The 22,654-nt window shown below is 40.3% G+C and overlaps 1 long non-coding RNA gene across 1 annotated transcript in view; it reads left to right on the forward strand.

Annotated features, from left to right (window-relative positions):
* Positions 1 to 1,646: 1,646 nt before the first annotated feature.
* Positions 1,647 to 22,654, forward strand: part of LOC106150023 — a 36,586-nt gene continuing 15,578 nt past the window's right edge. Inside the window, exons 1-4 of the long non-coding RNA XR_001236547.1 lie at positions 1,647 to 1,808; positions 18,086 to 18,302; positions 19,026 to 19,193; positions 20,780 to 20,958. This is a non-coding gene — a long non-coding RNA (uncharacterized LOC106150023). The remainder of the gene's footprint in view (positions 1,809 to 18,085; positions 18,303 to 19,025; positions 19,194 to 20,779; positions 20,959 to 22,654) is intronic.

A 22,654-nucleotide genomic window follows, 5' to 3' on the forward strand; every position in this document is an offset into this window, starting at 1 on the left:
TGTGCTGGAATCTTGGTAGCCACTGCGGTGGTATTAAGAGGTGGTGGAACCTTTGAAAGTTGGGACCTAGTGGGGGGTAATTAGGTCATTAGGGATGCATCCCTTGGAAGCCATCAGTGTTTTGCAGAGTGAATGAGTTTAGGGGAGAGTGGGCTGTTAGGATGTGCAGCCACCCTCACAGCTGGCCCTCCGTGCATGTGGAAAGTTCCTTTCCCCTTCCTCCATCACGTGAACCAGTGAAGGGCACCTTGCCAGAGGTTGAGCCATGGGGCTGCTGGATTTTGGGATTTCAAGCACCAGAACTGAGAACTAAATAAAGCTGTTTATCAAAGTACCAGGCTCTGGAATTCTGATAGAGATCACAAGATGGTGAAATGGAGGCCACAGAGAGCTTAAACAACTTGCTGAAGGTGCCAAGCTGGCAAAGGGTGAAACTGGGGGTCTGACTCTAATTCCCATGCTCAGAGGAGCAAAGGCAGGGCTCACATTCAGGGTGAGGGGCCTCACTGAGGTGTGTGGGGCAGACTGGAAGAGAGGAGGTCAAGGGCTGAGGGGACAGGGACACCTGAGTGAAGTGATGGAGAGAAACTCAGATGTTATTGCATACTCTGGTGCTTTCTAGAGATTTTTTTTAATCTGTATGTGTTTTCCTACTTTTATTTTCAGTATTTCAAACATATGGAACAGTACAGAAAATAATATACTATATTTGGTAACAAGTTTGATGCCATTAATATTTGGCTATTTGTTTCAAACATCTTTTTTTTAAAAATATACACATGCAAGGAAGCCTGTCAGAGACATTTACCTATCCCTACATTCATTCTCCTCCTTCATGACCTTGAAATGACCACTAGACCAAATTATATACCATTCATGGGGATGTTTTCATATCATTTTATAAAAGGGGGCTTTCTAAATCTTCATGAATGTGACCTAGTGAATTATTGCTCTGCAATTCAGATTTTTTTATTCAAACAAGTTAATGAATTTCTTTTTTGGAGACATTGCTATGGATAAATTTTTACTCATGTTAAAATTGTGAAATTCTTTTCTTTTTCCATGTTCACAAAGATGTTCACTGCTTTTATCTCCTTTATTATGTAAATGTGCTGAATCTCATTACCAGATTCTCTGATATTGAGCCATCTTTGCATTTTTGCAGAAATTCGTTATCATTTCAAATAGATAATTCTCAGGGCCAGCGACCTTAAAGCAACTGAATGGAGCCTTGGGTTTCTTTGCCAATAGAAAGGTTTTATAGGAGCTGTCATGAATCTTTAGAATAAAACACATTCCTAATTATCTAATTCTCCTATTTGTGATTCTCAGTGGCTCTCTTGCTCTTTGAATTTCAAGCGACTCTGATGTATACAGTGTCCTTCACAGCTTATGATCTCATCTTCAAATTCATTGCTTATCTCTGGCTTCTTTGCTAACCAAACATGACAACCTGACAATTGTCAACATCTTTAAATGATCCTTTGAGCCAACCCTTATTTTCATACGTAGGATCATTGCTTTTGTTTGAGCCTTCCTGTCCCTTATCTCAGCGTCACTCAAGAGTGACTGTCATGAGTCACAAAAGGGGCATGTCACTTAGTTACTCCTCTTGCTTCTTGAGACATCAGCACAACATACCATGAGCACGTTTCTGTCTGCTGGACTCCGTGCCCTGAGAGGACTGTCTGGATGGCATTTTCCACACACACCTGTGGCTGCACTTTGAAGTTTCTTTTGAAGGAAACTCACTTCCTTTTTGTGAGGGGGATCTGGAGTTCAGAACCGACCAAGATCTGGGAATTGAGGTAAAGGGCATGTGTCCCCACAATGGGTGACTCAAATCTGCCATCTTTCTGTAGATCTGGTATGTCTGTGTATGTTTCCCTACATGTATCTGTGTACATAGCTGGGAAGCTGCGTTTAGCAGCATGCACCTGTAATCCCAGCATTCTGGGAGACTGAGGCAAAAGGATCACAAGTTTAAACCAGCCTGGGGCAATGTTGTGAGCTCATAAGAACTTACCTCAAAACAAGGGAAAAAAAATAGTAAAAAGGGCTGGGGATGTAGCTCTGTGTGAAGGCCCTAGGATCAATCTACAGTTTTCCAAAAGAAATAAAACTCCTCTGTGCATGTACCTCAATGCGTGCTATAGGAGGCTGCCAGCTTAAGTCCTAGTAATCCCACACCGAAGTAGCCATCATTATTTGCTCCTCCCTGTCACAGCAAGAAGCGTTGTTCCTGCCTTGTGGATTTGTATGACAATTGCACTCGCCTTATTGCTGATCATTAAAACCTGCACAAATTCTCTGCCACTCCTGGAATTCTGTCCTTCCAACTTCATGGCATGAAGCAGCAAGAAGGTCCTCAGCAGATGCTCACCCTTCCCACTTAAAGTCTCCAGCATTCGGAAGTTTAAGAATTTCTAATGGATGCTGGCATCTGCCTGGGCTTTGTGCAGTTGATGGTAGGAGGCAGAAGACAAAGAAGCTGTGCTCCCCACCAACATGGGAACCTGCCAGGCCCCCATGACCAGCGTGAGAGAGGAAGACAGCAGCCAGATTTCCAAATCCAAGCCAGCTCTGCTCTTGGGTTTTCCACAGCACAGTGCAGCAGAGGTGACAACCAAAAGACAGACTTGACCAAAGGCAATATCAGCACACAAGAGGGAAGTTCCACTCCAGAAGTGAAGTGTTACTACACTGCAAAGAGCAGATGAGAAACAGCCAGGGGATACCACTTGGGGAAGGTAAGGGCAAAGCAAGGATTTCTCAGGATGTCCAGGAAGTCTTGAGCTTGGGCCAGGAAGGTTATGGGGCCTGTATTCTGTCATGGGAGATCAGGTTTTGTGGGTGTGAACTTTAGAGGGGGTGATCTTGAAGAAGAAGTTATTTACTCCAGTAGTATGCTTGAGCTCTTGTACCACTGCCTACATCCAGTAGAAATTAGTGGTCTGGATTGCTATAGGTTAATATATGGGTAGCCCATGTGTCTTCACTAAAATCAGAGACATCTTTGTTCTGGTTAAGGGCAATTTTTGAGTAGTTGTTAGGGTTTGTCAATGTCCAGTTGATATTTGATGCCATTGTTATCCCTGTTAGCTACTATAGTCAAGGTGACATAACAGTTGCTGTCAATTGTTTTTTTCTCTATGCCAATACCCTGATTGCCTGGAGGTTATAAACAAAACTGTGGCTCACTCCCAAAAAGCAGGGCACTGGGCCAAAGGAGCTGCAAATGCCAGCACAAATTTTTTTTAAAAAGAAATTTGAAAAGATAAGGTAACAAAATGCCTCCAAAAGATTCACACTTCCTCAGAACTGGTTTAGGAGGCATTGAGAGGGAAGAAGTCATAAGCCACAGAGCGGAGAAGCCTGAAAGGATATCAGCAAAGGTAAAATAATTTGATAAGGTGCCTGGCAAATTTAAAGAAATAGAACTTACCAGAAAATGCTAATGAAGCAAATGATCAGTGATTCTAGAGAAGACACTAATAAGAATCTAGTGGAACTAAAGAAAGATATGCAAAGCTGAATGCCCACTATAGAAAAGAATGAGAATCCATAAAAAGTTCAAATCAGAAACCCAGGAGCTCAAAAATAAGATTGAACATATGGGTAACAGAAGTGACCAGTGTGAAGACAGAGTGTGAGATAAAGAACAAGGCTGTGTGGTCAATGATCAGTTAATGAGCGATACCTAAAAACAGCACAGCATGAAAAATTGATTGAACAGCTGCTAGATGACACATTAATGACTAATATGAGTACTAAGAAATAATTAAAAATCAGAAGATGTTTAATCTTTAAAAGGCATTTTTAAAAACCTCTTTACAAAACTAATAGAAAACTTTCCAGATATGGAAAAAGAATTTAACGTACAGACAAGTGAGGCATATAAAACCTTGAATAGCCATGATAAAAACAAAACAAAACATACTCCATGCCACATAGTAATTAAAATACCAGAAATGCAACACAGGAACAGAATCTTAAAGACTGCTAGAGAAAAGCAATCAATCACCTAAAAAGGAAAACCTATCGGGATTACAACACACATCTCAAAACATGGCTTCAAGGCAAAGAGATCATGAAATGAACTGTTTTAAGCTCTAAAAGAAAACAACTTCCAACCCAGACTGTTATATCCTCCAAAATTATCTTTCAAAACTGGTAGTGAAATAAGAAATTTTCATGATGAAGAGAACCTAAAGAAGTTCATGACCAGTGAACCAGCACTCCAAAAAATTCTCAAGTATGTCCTAGAAGGAGACAATAAAGCTAACAATGCCAAAAGGTCCAATAAAATGAATATATCAAGTAAGGCTAGCAATTAAGAAGGAGGGAAAGAACACAAAACAGCAACAGAAAAATAATATGATAGGAATAAGTCAAACCCTATCAATTTAAATGAATTTAATTCACCAATCAAAAGATACTAATTAGCAGAATGTATCAAGCAACAAAATCCAACTCTATGCTATACATATAAAATACATTTAATGCAAAAACTCGCAGACTAAAAACAAAGAAATGCAAAGCAATATTCTATGCCACAGGAATCGAAAAACCAGCAGGAGTATCTATCCTACTTTTTGATGAAGTAGACTTTATATCAAGTCAGAGTTTACTAGAGAAACAGATATAACACGTTATACAAATGTATAAGAAATTATGAGGTTGGCTTACAGTGTTCAGTAACAGAGCTAGATGAGGAGGCATACAAGGGGTGTCTGCACACTGGAGGCTAACGGGTTCTATACTTCTTGAGAAGTATACTTGAGAAGTATAGAAGTTTAACTGAGTAACTCAGCAGTTCTACATCCTAGAGTACAAAAGACATGCCTTCAGGCGCTAGGATGTTGTTCACTGCATCAATTTGAGAAGCTTAGAAGTTTAACTAAGTGACTCACCCGGGTCTACACATCGTAAACATCCTGAGCCTGTGTAAGAGGAGAGCATGGAGATAGTGTGAGGGCTAAACCCACCTGAGGGCGGGTAGCCTACATACTTTAAAAGAGAAACTAGGAAGGACTGATTTCGAGTTCTTTGGAGGAGCTCCAGTCTTCACCTTAGGCTTGGAGTCATTTCCTGGCTTCTAGCACAGACTGTTCAGCTTCTACCTGGGACTCTTCAGCCTTCCATTGCAGACCCACTGGCCTCCTGATACAGATTTGCATGGAATGCTGCAGTGAGCTCCTGACCTTAGACTGAATCCTTCCCCTGAGAAGTTGTTAGATAGATAGATAGATAGATAGATGCGTAGAATTTTAATTGACAAATAGTTGCATATATCTATCACAGGCAACAGGATGCTTTAAAATACAAATATATTGTGGTATAGCCAAATGGACTAATTAACATGCTCATTACCTCACACGCTTATTTTTTTGTTGTGAGAACACTTAAAATTTCTCTTGGCGATTTTCAGCAATATAACTTCTCATTATTAAAAATAGTCAAATGAGTATGTATTTAATTTATCATTTTTCATTCATTTATTTATTTACTCATACTGGGGATTGAACCCAAGGCCTTCACACTCAGCTACACCTTTAGCCCTTTTTTAAAATTTTGAAGTAGGATCTTGCTAAGTTACTGAGTTGCCCAGACTGGGCTCAAACTTGCAATCTTTCTGCCTCAAGCTCCCAGAGTATTGGATGTACAGGCATGTACCAACAATCCCAGCAACTTTTTTTATTTTTTTAAATGAAGAAGAAGCTGCTTCCTTCACATAGTACAAAGCAGTTTTCACTCTATGCAATACTCAGAGGGATTGGGAAGCTTGAAGTTCTTGGCCTTACCCGTGTCTTCCCAGACACCTCATTCCTTCAGGTCCCAATCTGTCCCCATCAGCTCCCGAAACTTGGCAGAGAGGTCTAATGAATGATCTTTCTGTCACTCTAATTTACCAACTCTTACAATCAGACCCTGGGCTTAACCTGCATTCTTATGTGGCTTTTAGCTAAAGAGGAAAGGGATTCCTTTAGAATTGCTAGAGACTGATTTTTCCACCTATAACCTGGCTTGAAATTTCTAGGCGTTAAGTCTGTTGATTTTCTCTAAGAATACGGGCTGCATGTAGTTTGGAAACCAGCAGCCTATGTTCCTGTCTCAGTTGTTAAGTGATGCAGCCAGTTCTGGAGGCACTCTCTTGCTTTCTCTTGCAGGCCACATAGCTGCCACGTAGCTGCAAGGAGCTGTGGGCACTTCCCCATTGCTGCTCAGCATTTCATCAATGTCTTGCTTCTTCCTTGGTGATGAGATTAGATGCTCATGTGTTCAATGTGTAATCAGCAACCTTTCAGAATCCAATTCCAGAATGAATTGGCTGGCTAGGACCACCTCTGACAGCAATGACCACATTACTCAGAATATTGGGGAGAAAAAGTACACTGGTGGGAGAGCGTGGAGAGTATTATACAGGGACTATTTTCAAAGTTTGAACAAGGTCCTCCCATGGTAAAATTAAATGTAAGCTCTAAAGTATTTTTGTTGATTTCCTGCACTGATGTCCCCCGAGGTCTTAAGCCAGGCCTTTGCACACAGCAGGACCTGAGTAGATATTTGAGGACTGAATAAGAAAGTTATGGCAAAGGCAGCTTATGAAAGAACCTAAAATTCAGAGACCTCCTGAAAGTGGAATTACCACAAAATAGTTTAGGTTCACACATGCAATAGCTAAAGAACATTTAAAAACTAGACTGTATTTGAGTGTCAGTTCAAATCCCAAAGTACCCACATAAACAATGAATAGCTGGGTGAATTTTCACAAAATAAAAATTGACTTTGTAACCATCGCCCAGGTAAAAGGAGCATAAAATTAGTAACAGCGTTCCAAGGCTCCTTCAAATTTCCTTCCAGCCACAACCCCTGTCCCTATAATAATCCCACCCTACTGACACATAGACTCAGGTTTCTGCCTCCAGAGGTGAGTGAGTCCAGTATTTGGAATGTGCAAACATAACATGCACAGCTGAGTAACACAGCACACAGGTCCAGGTCTCTTCATGCCACACTGACTTCTTGAGAGTCAGCTGTGCCACTAGATATGGACATAGTTCACTCTTTTTAGTCATTTTTTATGCTATGTGAATATACCACATTTGTTTATCCATTCCACCAAATAAGAACATTGCTTTGTTTCCAGTTTGTTGCCAATGATGTTACTATGAAAATTCATATACATGGCTTCAGAAAACAAACGCTCTTTAGCTCTCAGTGATTGCCTAGGAAGAGAATTTCTGGGCAATAAAATGTTCATTTGTTCAACTTTGATAGCTACTGCCAACCAGTTTTACAAAAGAGCTGTAACAATTTGCACTTCTCCTGGCTTAGCATGAGCCTTGCGGGTGACAAATCCTCATAGCATTCAGGATTGTCAGTCAGCTTCCTTTTAGCTTTTGAGGTCTAGAGACCTTCACTGGGCACTTTGTGGTCCATATCTGCATTTGAATAAAGAGGTTGATCACATTTTCATACACACACTGGCCTTTTGGATATAATCTTTTGCAAAGCACTTGTTCAACCTCTTCCTCATTGTTCTGTTGATTATCTTTCTTTTTCTTATTGATTTAAAAGACTAATTTATCCTGGATATGAGTCCTTTGTCAGATAATCATCTCCTTTCACCTGTGGCTCGCACAATTACGCTATTAATGGTGTGTTTTGATGAATAGCAATTCTTAATTATACCATAGACATATTTATCCTTTTAAAAATACTTCATGGTTAGTGAATGTCTTTTCTGTTTAAAATACTTTGCCTACACCGTGGAATTGAGCCCTTGTCCAGTTCTATATTTTACATGATAACCATGTTCTTTTTACATTTAGATCTAAAATCTCTTCAGAGTGAGTTTCATGCATACAATGAAGAGGGAACTGATATCTATATTTTAAAGACACAGATATGCCATTGACCCAGAACCAATCATTTATTGCATTTACATGCACTGGCATGTATGTATCTATTAGTAGAAATGTTATTCTATTTGCCTATTTTTGCACCAATTATTGCATTGTCCTAATAATGAAACTTTGTGTAAAGCTTAATTTCTGGTTACAGAAATCTTTCATGTTTGTTTTATTTCTTCAAGATTGTCTTGGCTATTCTTGGTAACATTCATTTACATAAAGTGACTCAGATAAAAGAAGCAGTACCTAATTCAATTTCAGGTTCACCTTATCTTGATTTTCTTTTCCTGATTTTTGTCCCTATTTAAACCCCTTTGGTAGATTATCACACATACACACATGTGAATGTGTGAGCACACATGTGCGCACACACACACACAAACACACACATAACCATGAATGGTGCTAGGTACTTGCTCATCTGCATATGTTTTCATACTTCTCTATTGACTCTTGGCTTGGCCCATGATTAATGATTAATGGTGGATGGATCATGCAACATTAGTCCTCATCATAGCATCATGGCCGCTGAGGCTTGTTTTCCAGAATATTCCCTTTTGGGGTGTTTCCTCTCAGAACACATACACTGTGCTGTGGGAGGCTCGTTCTTGCCTCTGGAGCAGCCGAATGAGTACTGAAGACCTGGCTGAGATCCCTGGCTGAAGCTCACCAGCTGTCAGCCTGAACCTGCCAGCTATAGGATGAGGGTCCTGGCAATGGTTCCTCCAGCCCCCTTGGGACACCCCAGCTCCCACCAGCTGTATGGGGGGAGAGGAACTACCCTCACTGAGCCCTACCTAGACTACAGAATCATAAAAAAATGCATGTGTTTGTGTTTTGAGCCCCTGATCTTTGGAGTGGATGTTTCCACAATGGTATACAGTTAAAATAGAAATGGACCTCAGAAAGGGCTTGCTGACACCACAAAAATCAGAACCTTGGAAACTTGGTATTTGCTTTAGGACTGAGTCGTGGGAGTCCAGGGAAACAAATTAAAGAAATTGCAACTGGAGGCTGGACTAAAGGGTATTTGAGTTTTGTACCAGGAGAAAAAGTAATGAAACTGTCACATGGATAATGTGGAAAAAAAAAGATGTTATCTAATAATCTTGAAGATCTACCTGGAGATTTCCAGGCAGAATGTTGAAAATGCCAACTGATTCTTTTTTAGTTTCCTGTGATAAAGTACAAGAGGATCAAGGTGACATACATAAGGAGACGCTCAGTTTTCCAAGAGAATTCAGAGAATATGAAGAAGCCAGAAACTGCTGGATTTAAAAATACAAAAGTTTCTCATTCTTAGTCTTTCATAGCAAAAGATTTGCAACTTAAGAAATGGCTTCAAAGTAAACATCAAATCCAATGAAATATCTCTAAAACAAGGTAAAGGTCAAGGTCAGTTCAAGGGTGGGACCATAAAAGCCTTTCCTAGGGCTTGAAAGAAAATTTATTGTGCAGCCTCTTAGACTCAATCACACAAAGACTCCTAATAAGTTAAAGGGGATGTCTCATAGAATTTGATTAGACAAATGGGCTTCTAAGGGAAATGAATGGCATTTGTCCAGAGAACCTACACTAAAAGCAGACTACAGTTAGAGACTGGAGGATGTTTTGGGTGGGGAGAATCTTCAATCTAATGGCATGAACAGCAATTAGAGTCATAGGAAACCCATAGTGATTTTAAGAAATTTGTATTGATGGAAAACACAAAAGAGGATAAAAAGGACAGAGAAATTTAAAAAAGAAGACCCTGAGCCTCCAGTTCTTCATGTGCAGGAAACACCTGCTCAGTTGTAAAAATGAACTATTTGGCAGGGAAAATGCATTCAGACTCAGAAGACAGAACTGATATACAGACCCATGGAGAACCACGCCCAAGAGCAGGACCTAGTGACCAGCTGGATTCTAGAACTGCTAATGGATGAAGGGCTGCCACGTGCCTTTCATATATCAGGCTCATTTACACTCCCATCCAGCTTATTTCTGTTTACTTTTTTAAAATTTAAAAAATAATTAAGAGAGTGTCTCACTAAGTCACTGAGTTGCCTGAGTTCAGTTTGAATTTGAGATTCTCCTCCCTCAGCCTCCTAAAAAACTGGGATTAGAGGTTTATACCATCATACCCAGCTTGCCTCTCCATGTTTAAACTAGTAATAGAACTTTCTTTGAGTCCCTTCTGTCTTATTGTTCAGCTTTTAAAGGCTCAAGTGATCCTTTTGGGCCAACCCAGATAATGCAGTACAGCCCCCTCATTGGCATGTCTTTTAACACAACACAATCACTGGAAGCTTATTATATCCTATGTTCAGGTTCTGGAGGTAAGAATAGCATATTTGGAAAAAGTCTCTGGAGGTGAGAATAGCATATTTGGAAAAAGTCATTGTTCTGCCTAACATAGATAAGTTCCGTCTTCTGCTGAATTATGTCTAATTTTCAGAATCTCAATAAAGTATTTTATTTGGGTTAGAGGGGGCCTCCAATTTTAGGGGAGGTTAGTGAATGTGTATATGAATGCGTGTATTGGGGTGGTTTGTTACTTCTATCAATGTGCAATACATAATGACATTACACATAAGTTCACACATATCATATATAATAGGTACACTTTCTAGCTCTACAATAATTCTTGGTAGGAGTGCTTGCCTAATACTGTTCTGGTTCTGTCACAATAATTGGTAAAAATATAAATGGAGAACATTTTTCCATAGTGAGTGACACTGCAGAAGGAGATGATTGAAGCATTTTGAGTAATTGGACATGGTACCCCATTAATCCAATCCATTAAGTACATGCAGGATGGGCCAGATCACACGCAAGTGCATTACTGTGGTGGTACTTTTGCTGACAGCATGAAGATTATAATTGTCCTCAGATGCTTATATGGTTAATGGATAAAAATCTTTGAATTCATAAATTGCAAGTTGTGTAAATATATGTTTTATATCCCATTTCATATTTCCTTTAATGAGAGGAAACCTAAGAGAATATCTGCAGAAGATATTGTAAATCTTTGTTTACAAAGATTTACAAATTGACATAGATACATTTTAGAAGTATTATTTTTCAGGAGCAAAGCAGGCCATATACGTTCCAGCTCAGTGATCTTTTCTACAGCCTCACTGGCTTTCCCAGTATATCACAGTGAAGATTCTTTGACATCTAAAGATTTTGGAATGCATCATGTGTAATTTGAGACTAATATCTGTTAAAATGGTGATGCTTGCAAATGATAGACTTTATAAATAGGGCAATTCAAGGTTACCTCTATAAAGTTCTTCTTGATTACATTTGAAGTTCTTAAACTTTGTGCTGTGAATTTTCTGTCTTGTCTACACACACACACACACACACACACACACACACACACACACTCCACATCTCCTACTGCATCTCCATCTTTTCCATCGGGGCTGACCTGAATAGAATGAATCAGGGGGATCTGATACGCTCTGCTTTCAGGAGGAGCTGACTATTTGGGAGTTCTGGCAAGAGACTGAGGGAGGACAAGTGCAAAACTGAGGGGTTTCTTCTTTCACTCCCCTTGTAAGAAGTCTGCAAGTGACTGTACCACAAGCTAGCAACTGCCTCTTGCTGCGTCCCAGTAAAGGCACCTCCCACTTCATTGCAGGACTACCTGGTCCACCACTGCCACTAGTTTAGGCTGTGACTTACCCTCAGGGACCCCTACCTCCTGTCTGCAGGTTGAAGTGGTTCTAAATCGTGCTGATAGAAATTCTCTGTAAACATATGTATGCCATCTTTTTCCTGCCAGACATTAGCTAATAAAAGTTGGGATGATTTATCTCCCAGCATGTTTCACTTAAAAATCTGAGTAATTCATGGGATGGAACTCTGAACTTGACTTCATTTGTTATGTGCACTATGAGAGCGGAAAATATCACCATCACTGGTCTAAAAATGAAGTTGAGCCTCAGAGCTGGGATCTCCATGCTCACTAGCAGTAGTAAGAACTTATAATAATGTCATTTGTCCATCACAAAAAACAGTCAGTCCTAGAATTTGTGCATGTCCACCTTGGTGGGATATTTCAGTTCATCTGATGTTGCCTTTTCTTTCTCTGTGGGAAAACTCAAGCCTGAAAAGCAGAATCACATTTTCAGTATCACAGCATGAACAGGTCCAGATGCTACCAGTGGGAGGCTGCAGGCTGCACGTTAACTGGAGAAAATTGTGAACTGAGGAACTTTGCTTCCCACTGGCTCCCACAGCACCTAAACACAACATGTCAAATATATGCCAAGCCCTGTTCTAGAAGTAAATGAGACAGATAGTGCTTAGGCCTTTGAACTGTTTCCATGCTTACAAAGAAGACAAAGTGAAGAGCTAATAAAATAATTCTAACAAAGCTTTTGTAAGAGAGGAGGGAAGGAAGGGTTGAAGGGCAGGTAGGGAAATGGGAAAAAAAGAAACAAATTATATCATGTACAGGTAGAAATTCTCTATGATGAATGTGATCACTGTGTATATCTAAAATGTACCAACAACATCTGACTGAAAAATAAAATAAAATAATTCTATTTTGTCACTACTACTGCAAAGGAAACAATTATAAGGAAGTCTATTTGTGGTAGCAGTCAGGGAATATCTTTCTGTACAGGTAACAATTAGACATATACTTAAGTGATTCACTGACCTAACCAATCACCCAGATACAGCTACTGAGCGCCTACTGTGTACCAAGTACTATGATGAAACTCAGTGGTGAGAAAAATCTGATGCTGTAATTTAGTGAACACAAGGGAAAATCAATTTTAAAAACAAGAAGCCATAAGTAACTGACACAGGTTCTGATAGTGACTGGCAGAGGTTATCAGAAATTGGTGAAGCGTCTTCAGAGCTATTAGTGAGGACAAGATGTCTTCCTGGAAAGGAGACAAAATGCTCAGAGCTGGATCAGCTGAAGAAAAGAGAGTGGAAAGAGCATTCCAGGACCTCAAGCAAAGCTGCAAGTATATGGAGCCAGGCCCAGAGCCACACACCCATAATCCCAGTGCTCTTGGAGGTTGAGACAGGATGATCACCAGTTGAAGTTCCACCTTGGCAACTTAGAGACTTAGTAAGGCTCTGTCCCAAACTTAAAAATCATAAAATTTGGGAATATAGCTCAGTCAGGGACCTTGGCTAAATTCCAGTGCTGAGAGCAAAATATACATGTGTGTAGTTGGATGTGTTTGTACCCGGGACAGTGTGCATTTGTATGTGTGTATTTGTGTTTGCTTATAGGACATCTGTATGTTTATGTATGTGTATTTGCACATATGTTAGCGTATATGGGTGTGCGTTTCAGTTTGTGTGTATTTGTATATATGTGGAATTCATGTGTTCCTTTTGGTGTGTGTATTTCTGTCTCTATGGGAGGCACGCACACACAGACACTGATTTCTCTGTGGAGACCATGGGAGAAGAGAAGATGAGAAGGGACGGTGGTGTGCAGAGCTGAGCAGGGCTGGCGAGGAACTCAGAAGAGCTAGGCAAAGGGCTGGAGAGAGAGTGCTGTGCATGTTCCTTCAAGGAATTAAAAGACAGCTAGGCATGGTAGCTCACACCTGTAATCCTATAGCTTGGGAGGCTGAGATAGTGGGATCCTAAATTCTACTTTAGCATGGCCAACTTAGTGACATAGGGAGAACTTGTGTCTCAAAATTAAAAAGAAATGATTTGAGGATGTAACTCAGTGTGAAGGTCCTGAGTTCAGTCTCCAATACCTCAAAGAAAAGGTAGGGGGCAGATTTGAAGATGACCAGTGTGTGGAGCTTCACAGCTGAGGTGCAGGACGCTGCAAGATGACATCAGCATTCTATGGGAGCGGGGCCCTGCTGACTCCTAGGCTATGATAAGAAGTAGCCCATCCATTTGCCCCCTGGAGCAGGTGTTCTGGGAAGCATCTATGGTGTCTCATGGTCATTATATATTTGTTGTGTGGCTGTGGACAGCTCCTTTGTTTTTCTCAGAGCCTCAGAATCCTTATGTGTCAAATGAAGGCAAACAAGACCATTAATTCAGGACAATTCAAGGAGATTAAATGAGATACAACACTGGCAAAGGGCTTGGGACTGTGTGTACCCTGTAATCCTGGTCTGGTCTCAAACAGGTCTCCTCAGCAGCAAGATATCGGTGTTCAGTGGGGTCAGGGGTGAGGGCACTATGTGCCTCAGAATCACCCAGAACCATGTTTAGGGCACACGTTCCAGTCTCCACCCCAGCCGAACATAGGGCTGCTGACCTGAAGCTGGCAGGACAGGGCCTGGGGACCTGTGCTTTCATGCAAGCACACTGAGTGCTTGATGTAGAAGCCACTGGCCAACATGCCTTCTAAGTGGCCCTTGGGATCAATGCCTGAGCTCAGCTTCTGCTGAATGTCCCCTTCAGGAGGTCACCTCTGCTGCCAGTTCAACCCCCCAGACACCACAGCTTATATTGGACACTTCTCTCCCTCCTGCTCTGTTCCCTAATCTGATTATCACAGCAACCAGACAGGACAGGCTCCCTCTTTAACCCATTTAAACATTTCAGAGGGCACCATCCAGGACCTGGGCCTTTTATCCTTTGCAGGCCCCAACCCTGGAAGCCTGGAAGATTTCCTATGCTAATTAGCACTAAAATACTCTCTGCCAGAATAATCTGATTACATGGCCCTGGGGCAGCTGCAGACTGTCACATTCATGTCCACCTGGAGAAAACGTCACACCGGGTCAGCGTCCTAGAACAGCAGTCACGCCTGCTACCACAGCCCTGTTCCCAGGCATTTTTGTGTGTCTGAACCTCTGTCTGTATTTTTAAAAATGGGATGGAGGTAAAGGTGCCTTCCCCCAGGAAAGGAAATGCATGCATGCAAACTGCTTCACCCAAATCTGCAGAGCTCAGGGCTATGTTCAGGGCTCTTGGTGGATCCCTGCCCCACCACACCTCCTCTGGGCACTGGAGCCAGTCCAAGCCCTGCGATTTGTCCCTCACTGTGTACTGCATTTCTTTCTACATTTTTCCAGAGTGTCTTTTTCTCTCTGGATATGATGGGATTATACTAGGTACCTTGCTTGCCATTTGAATGAATAGGTATATGTAGGAAAAGGGCACAGAGTTAAAAATACAAGAACTGAACTCATATTTAAGCTTTACTTATCAACTAGCTCAGCTTGGAAATAACACTGTCTGAGAGCTAGTGCACTCACCCACAACTGGGAGACTAAACAATACAGCAGAGCACTTCTTGCCTCAAGTAACAAGAGTTTATGGGACAGCTTTGAGCACTGGTTACAGCATATAGTCATAGCTATCATTATGTTAACAGGACAAGAGCGACTGACATCTGTTAAGAAATACTACATTTCCAACACTGCAGGTCTGGTTTGAAATGGACTTACTAATACGGTTGCAAAATAACACTGGAAAACAAATAAAAACCAAGATATTTTAAAAAATTCATTCAGGAGGAAAATATGGCTAAAAAAAGCATGAAAACTATTTTTAGTTTTCATTTAGTTTGATCTTATGAATATTCATGCCTCTCTGCAAAAATAGTAATGAATTTTATTACAGCATCCTTCCCTTGACCCTTTTGGGACATTTCACAATATTAGAAGCATGTACTTTGATATATTAAACTTCTACAATTTGAAAATATTTTGGATTGTGGAGCGTTTCTCAACCCAAAGTTTTTGGATAAAGAATTTTAACCTGCCTACATCATCCTCACTTACAAGATGATAAAACTGAGAGTGAGAATGTTTTAAGCACTTTCCCAAGATCCATTGCTCTGAATCCAAACTGCTTGATACCAGAGAGGGAAGTATTATAGTCCTGATGCATCTGGAGATGCAGGTGGAATTCCAGCTGTAAGGGATGGTGAGAGGACAATAGTAATCAGATCCCAGGAAGTTGGAGCTGGGCCAGAGGAGGAGACACTTAGAAGGAGCTGGGCTTGGGGACAGAGATTGCCGCTGCCCAACTGTGGTACCAGAGGAGGGAAAGAATAGCCACAAGCACCTGATCATAGTCTTCCAGTCCTCTGACCTCTGCCAGTGATACCTCAGGGCCATCCCCAACAAGATTAGAGGCCAAGAACCCAGAAGGATTCATTCACAAGGGCATGAAGAACAGAAGAGAAGAATGGTCCATGGGTCCTTGAACAGAGTGGAAAGGGACAACCAGCTCAAGTGAGGTCATGGGTCCCTAAGGAGTTATGAGGTAGTATTGTCCAGTGGTGAAATGCATGAGACCTGGGATATATTTATCTTGACTGCTGAAACAAGATGGCAAAGGCCTGGGTGGCTTAAATAACAGGAATTGCTTTTTCCCAGTTGTAGAGGCTGGAAGCCCAAGATCAAGATGGCAGCATGAATGGGTTGTGGTGAAGACTCTCCTACTGACTTGCAGCTAGCTCCCCTCTCACTGTTATTGTACAGAAAGGGAGAGAGAGGGAAGGAAAGAGAGAAAGGGTCCTTACATGGACAGGAATTCCCACCAACCTCTTCACCTTGTCCAAACCTAATTACCTTCCAAATACCTTGGAGGTGGTCAATATGTGAATTTGAGGACATAATTAAGTCCATAGCACCTTGAAATATGCTTATGGCATGAATCAACTCACTCATTAACTTAACATTTTGGGGGCATTTGCCATGGTCTTCACAGATGCCACTTTCTTTTTTCTGTACTGGGGAATGAACACAGAGCCTTCACGGCACAGGAGGTGTTGCAGGGCCACCCAGGAGACAGGACAGAAGAGAGACTCAAAGAAAAAATAAAGAGAAATCAGCCCCTGCAAAAGTGTGAATGGAAAGGGATTGGGGACCTGTTTGTCCATGTGTGTGTTCCTTGCTCTGGGTGGAGATGGGGTGTGCACCTTCTCTACCAAGAATCTTCTGGAAAGTCAACCATGCTGACTGAAGCTTGGGAGCAGAGGTGGAGGTGAGGGGTATTTTGGAAATCTACAAACTTGGGTTCTGGTCCAGTTGCCATCAGCAGGTGTTGGTAGGAGAATAAAAGTTGCCTGTGTGGCCTCTTTCCTCAGGTAGAGACAGCAGAGGTCTGGAAAGTTCATGGCCTAATATCAGCTCACCTGTGAGCAATAGAGCTTAAGGCTGAATTCAGATTTGTCTAACACCAATGAATAAATGATTTTCACTCTTCTGTCATGTCTCTAAAGTAACTGGCATTGACATCATTGCTATTTTTTTTTTTTTTGGTTTGTTTGTTTGTTTTTCTTCTGGTCAGGAATTGAACTCATGACCTTGTGCTTGCCAGGCAGGTGCTTTGCTGCTGAGCTAAATCCCCAGCCCGCTATCTTTGCCATTAAGTGATAAAATAAGGGAAGCACAAACAAATGCTTACCTCAAAAATCATGCGGCAGTCTTTCCTTATTACTTGAACATCAAAGGGAACAAAAAATTCACTGCCACTCAATAATGAGTCCAAATTTTAAGTTTTCTTGGGCAAAGTTTATAAGATTAAAAGCAGTATCATTTGCAATACTTGACTCTCTTATTCAGACTCAAAGTTTTGAGGAAGCACATAGGAGAAATTTCTCTCAAATTAGCAGAACATCTTTCCAATTCTAACAGGGAGAGATCATAGCTTTAGTGACCCTTTTCTGAAGGCTAAAAAGTACAGTATTTTGAATGAATATTTTTAGGACAGCAATTCCAACTTTCTTCTCCAAATGTTCCTCAATCTAAGGAGCAACTAATTGTAAAAAAACAGATAAGCATGATTTGAATTGAAGATGACTTAAAAAATTTATATACAAAAGATATCAATCACCACCACCTTACTTTCTAGTTAAGGTAAACATATTGGGAGAGACCTGGGGAAGAACTTGAGGAGCCATCTGCTAAGGCAAGTGGTACAAACCATCACCTGGTAAGTGGTAAAGATGACACCTGAGTAGTACATGGAAATGGATTCTGGCTATGCAGAGGAGCAGTAGGTTTTCTTACTGCATAGTTAATAGGGAAGGCAGGTCTGGAGGTAAAGTCTGTTCCTAGTAAGAGCACCAAGAATCCGGTGGGAATGGCAGTGCCTGATGCAATGCAGTGCTGGGCTTTCTGGGGATACTATGGACAGTGGTTGGCATGTCAGGTTGGGAAGAGTGACAAGAAGCATCATGATTATCTTTTTCATTTCCTGCCTGTGTTTCCTTCACTGCCAAGGTCCGAGTCATGCTGAATTATTATCAAAACATCGTGAGGTCCCCTGCCGAGAAGCAGAAAGCAAGGCTATTGTCAAGGACCAAGCGGGAGAGAGGCAAGAAATTGTGGATGTTGTAAAGCTACTGAAAAGTTTCTAGCAGACTCATCACAGGGCCACAAGGAAGGCTAGGACCCACTGGAAAACACTCAGGGGCCTGCAGAGAGGGAGAGGACCTGGGTAAGAAAAATATTGTCACTGAAGGTTAGTAAGACTAGCTGTGATGATTAGATTACAAAATGCAATGAAAGTTCTTGAGGTTCTAATATTCTCAGAAGTGTATGTTTATCATTTTCAAGTGTCTACAAGTAAAAGGAACAGTAATGAAGATAGGTGTGCTGTGGAGGAAACCTCAAGAAGTTTGGATAACATAAGCTTTATTGTTTAATTTTTATTCCCAATGTGTCTGCACCTTTTCTCTTTGATATCATTAAAGTGTTATCTGCATATGAGCAACAACATCAATAAACAGCTCTAGTGACCAATGGAGAAGAACATTGTTTGAAAATACATAAAGATTTGAAAATAAATGGAGCGCTAGTCCATTTTTCCTGGGGAAGCTAATTCCATTCTGGGAAAATTATAATGTGTGCCAACTTAATTTATAACAAATATAGTTCAAGCCCAACAATTAGTATGATTTTATAATATTTGGCAAAGTGACCTAAAGTACACTGGAAAAAGTAAACATAATATAATATTCAAGACACTTTCGTGAAAAATCTGTGGAAGAGGGTCTGTTTTCTCATATAGCACATTTACTGTAAACTTCAAACAATTTGAACACTCATGCTGACAGACAAGATGGAAAATACAACAGAAAAAGATGGTTTATTGCTTAAACTTTAGTATGGAAGGGTAACAGTTAATTTTTTTTTTGTTTATTTGTTTGTTTTGAGACAGGGTCTCACTTACAAAGGCCTGTCTGGCCTAGAACTTATGGTGATTCTCCTACCTCAGCCTCCTAAATTCTGGGATTACAGCTGTGCACCACCATGCCCAGCAGAAATTCAAATTTAAAAATAATCATTTGTTAATAATATCTTGAAGTTCTGTTCAAGGAAAATTCAGGTATGCATTCATTCAACTTCTTATTTTTTGATACTTTTTTGTTTTGTTCTGTTTTGCTTTGTTTTGTTTTGTTTTGTGGGTATAAGGAATCAAACCAGGACCTCATGCTTGCCAGGCAGGCGCTATATGGCTGAGCTATATCTCCCATCCATTCATTCAACTTCTAAGTAAATTAATCACAGAGAGAGAAAACCTTCATCTATAAAGAGTATAGAAATAACATGAAATATAAATTTATATGAAAAGAAGTTTGAGTAAATTTCATAGGCATAAATGAATCATAAAAATGACAAAAAAATGGATGTGACTACAAAATGGAAATTTTTTTATAAATGTATATGTATGTGAAGGTGTGTCTTCATGATGATGTAAGAAATGAACAAATCAACAGGGACTACTGGAATAGTGTGAAGAAATCTCCATAAATGTCAATGAATCACGAGGTGGAACACAGAAAAATAACTAATAAGAGAACATGTTTGTATCAAGTCCAATAGGCATAATACTAGAGGACGATGCATCATGAAAATGAATGATATTATAGTACTGATTGAAAAATAGTTTTTCAGGTCTATTGAATGGTAGACCATGAAATAGACACAAGGTAGGCAAAATATGCATTTTGATGGCATGTTTTGATTGTCTATTGTGATTCAGTATAAGAAGCTGATCCTCAAATTCTCCATTCAGTCAAACCAGAGAAAAAAGTAATGACCTAGAAATGCAAAGAAATAAGTATCCCTATGTATAGATATAAAAATGAAGGCAGTCAGGCATGTAGCTCAGCAGCACAGCACCTACCTGGCAAGCACAAGGTCCTAAGTTCAATTCCTGGTACAAAAAACCACAAAACAAAACAAAAAAATGAAGGCAAAGTGACTTAAGTTGTTCTCATTCTTGGGAAATCTCATTTTAACATATGTTTATTTTATGTAGCAAAAATAGGCATTTCGTTAACTAAGGCTTGATTAACTTGTTAAAAATGCTCAACTTTATGAGAGAGAGACAGAGACAGAGACAGAGAGAGAGCTTGTATAAATTTGTTGTAACAATTATGGAAAAATAAGGATTTGGGCTCACCTTATTCTCATGAACCATCACTCAGTACAGCACCAGATACATAGGTTGGCGTCTGTGACTCCACTGGCACAAAATGTCTACTGATACTGATTTTATTTTTTCAGGTTAACGAGCAAAAAAACAGAAGCCTTGGTATGTGAGTGAAGTGTTTGTGCTAGGTCAAGTAAAACAAAACAGGTTTCATGGGAAGTTACAGCATCTATATGTGTATGCTTGTATGTTTAAATATTAGGAGTTAGAAAGGTAGTGAAAAGAGGAAGTCGCACAGCAAAAAGTCAAATATGCCAAAGTCAAAATAATTTTCCTCTTTAAAGGTCATTACTATGTTTCTGTAGTGTTTCAAGTTGGAAAGGGATTTTTTGTATTGGTAAAACAATTTAATTTCTCCCATTAATATTGCTTAAGTTTTATTGACTTCATCATTTTGTTTACATTTCTATTAATTTTTACTTAATTTTGTAGTGGACTCCAGGCATTTATGCTTAATTTTCTGTTCCCTTGACTAGCCCAGAGAAATGAGAGATAGATCACGTCTCAAGCTACATTGGATGAAATCCCATGTGCTGACTGATATTTTACATCAGCTCTTTGCAGTTTTTGCACCTTTGGTTTCCCCATATAAAAAAGAAGAGGGTAAAAATTAGAACTAGGATTCTCCAACTCTACAGAGACTGAGAACCACTGGGTATGTATGTGCTGGGAAGGTGGGGCTAGTAAAGATAGTAAATTTATAGCCTCCAGCTTCAGAAAAGCAAAGCAGAAATCCGAGTTGAACTAGAAATCTCCTTTTGATTCAGTGAGCAGTACTGATATAACCATACTCTGGTCGCAGTGAAAGCTACCTCCTTGCTATTTTTGATGATGCTTCTTATGCCGGGTGCACATCAAAATCACCTCAGGAGTTCTGGAAACTCTGGTTAGCGTCTGTGACTCTACTGTCAGCTGTCTTGAACCAGACCCACTGAGATGTACCTAAGACATGTTTCAGTTACAAAACCCCCTCACTACCTCTAACAGCAGCCAGGATTGAAAACCACCTCTGAATAGATGTTTTGGTTTTCTGTTTGTTTTTATTTTAAAAATAAAAGGAGGAAAACATTAACAGACAGACAACCTTTTACAAAGTAGCAAAAGAACAGTACAGACAACACAGAGTTACAAACAAAGTGGTAGGAAATTAACAATGCTTGTTGTATTACATATTGATATCTTCAAAGTGGTTTCTCATGAAAACAGATAGAGACATGCAATGCTGATCACTCAAGGACTCATCGCTTCTCGGCCTTTTGGCTAAGATCAAGTGTAGTATCTGTTCTTATCAGAATGTTCTAGATCCTTTAACTGCTTAGACAGCTAGTACTTGGTCAAAGGACCAGCCAGGCAAAAAGAGGTGGTGGCAGCAGATCTCCAGTGTCCCTCAAGAGTGAGGGGCAATGGGGAAGGTAGGAGACACAAAGGTGGCATCCTCTCTGGCTACAGTGGAAGGACATTCCAGTCTAATCAAGAAATAGCCAGAAACCTGTCATCTGACTCATCTATGATCAATTGATGCATAGTTGCTTCAGAACTGGAAGTCTGTGGTACTCTCTCCTTGTGTTTAAATATTCCTGGTGCTTTGGGGAAAATGTGGTAGGTCTATGGAAGTGTGTTACATACTGTATCCTTTGCTAGGTTTAGCACAGGTGTGTGTCTCACAAGCCCACAGAATGTAACTTTTTCCCTGGAGACGGAATACAAATCAGGCTTCTATGGCCTTTGAAATGACCATGATCTAACAACATTCAAAGTATCTTCTCTCAGGAAGATGATCTTGTTTTCAGGGTTTTTTTTTTTTTTTTTTTGGTTTTATATTTTATTTTACTTTTTTATCCCAGCAGCCTTAGAAGAAATTGTTAGAGTGTGATTTACTGCCAGGCATTTGGACCAAGTGAGCCAGAAAAAAGTGAGGAATGCTTTCACCTTTCTTCTGATTTCAGATAGAATTTGAGCAGTGGGGGTGGAATCAGAGAGACAGGGCTCAGATTCTGACTCTGCCCCTTGCTAGCCTGTCCCTCTTTTAGTAAATCATGCACCCTTTATGACAACGTTTCACTCCTGTCTTGTATGGGAAACAATAACATTACCCAGCGCCTGGGATTAGGTATGATGACAAGCTTGGTGGTCAAACTATTGAAGTTTCTTCTCTTTTCATTGTATATAGATCAATAAGACAGTCCCCCTCCCAGAGCTCTGAAACACCAGAAAGGAAGGTTATGGAACACTGCAGTAACTACCTAAAAGGATGAAGTTCAGCTATGTGAACTAAAAGAGTGTTACATTAGGGGACATCAGGGTGACCTGCAAGATTTCATGGAAAAAATGTACCTCAGCTGTCTTGAAGC

Source organism: Chinchilla lanigera, unplaced genomic scaffold (assembly GCF_000276665.1).
Source record: "Chinchilla lanigera isolate Chin_1 unplaced genomic scaffold, ChiLan1.0 scaffold00060, whole genome shotgun sequence".
In the NCBI taxonomy this organism is placed as follows: domain Eukaryota; kingdom Metazoa; phylum Chordata; class Mammalia; order Rodentia; family Chinchillidae; genus Chinchilla; species Chinchilla lanigera.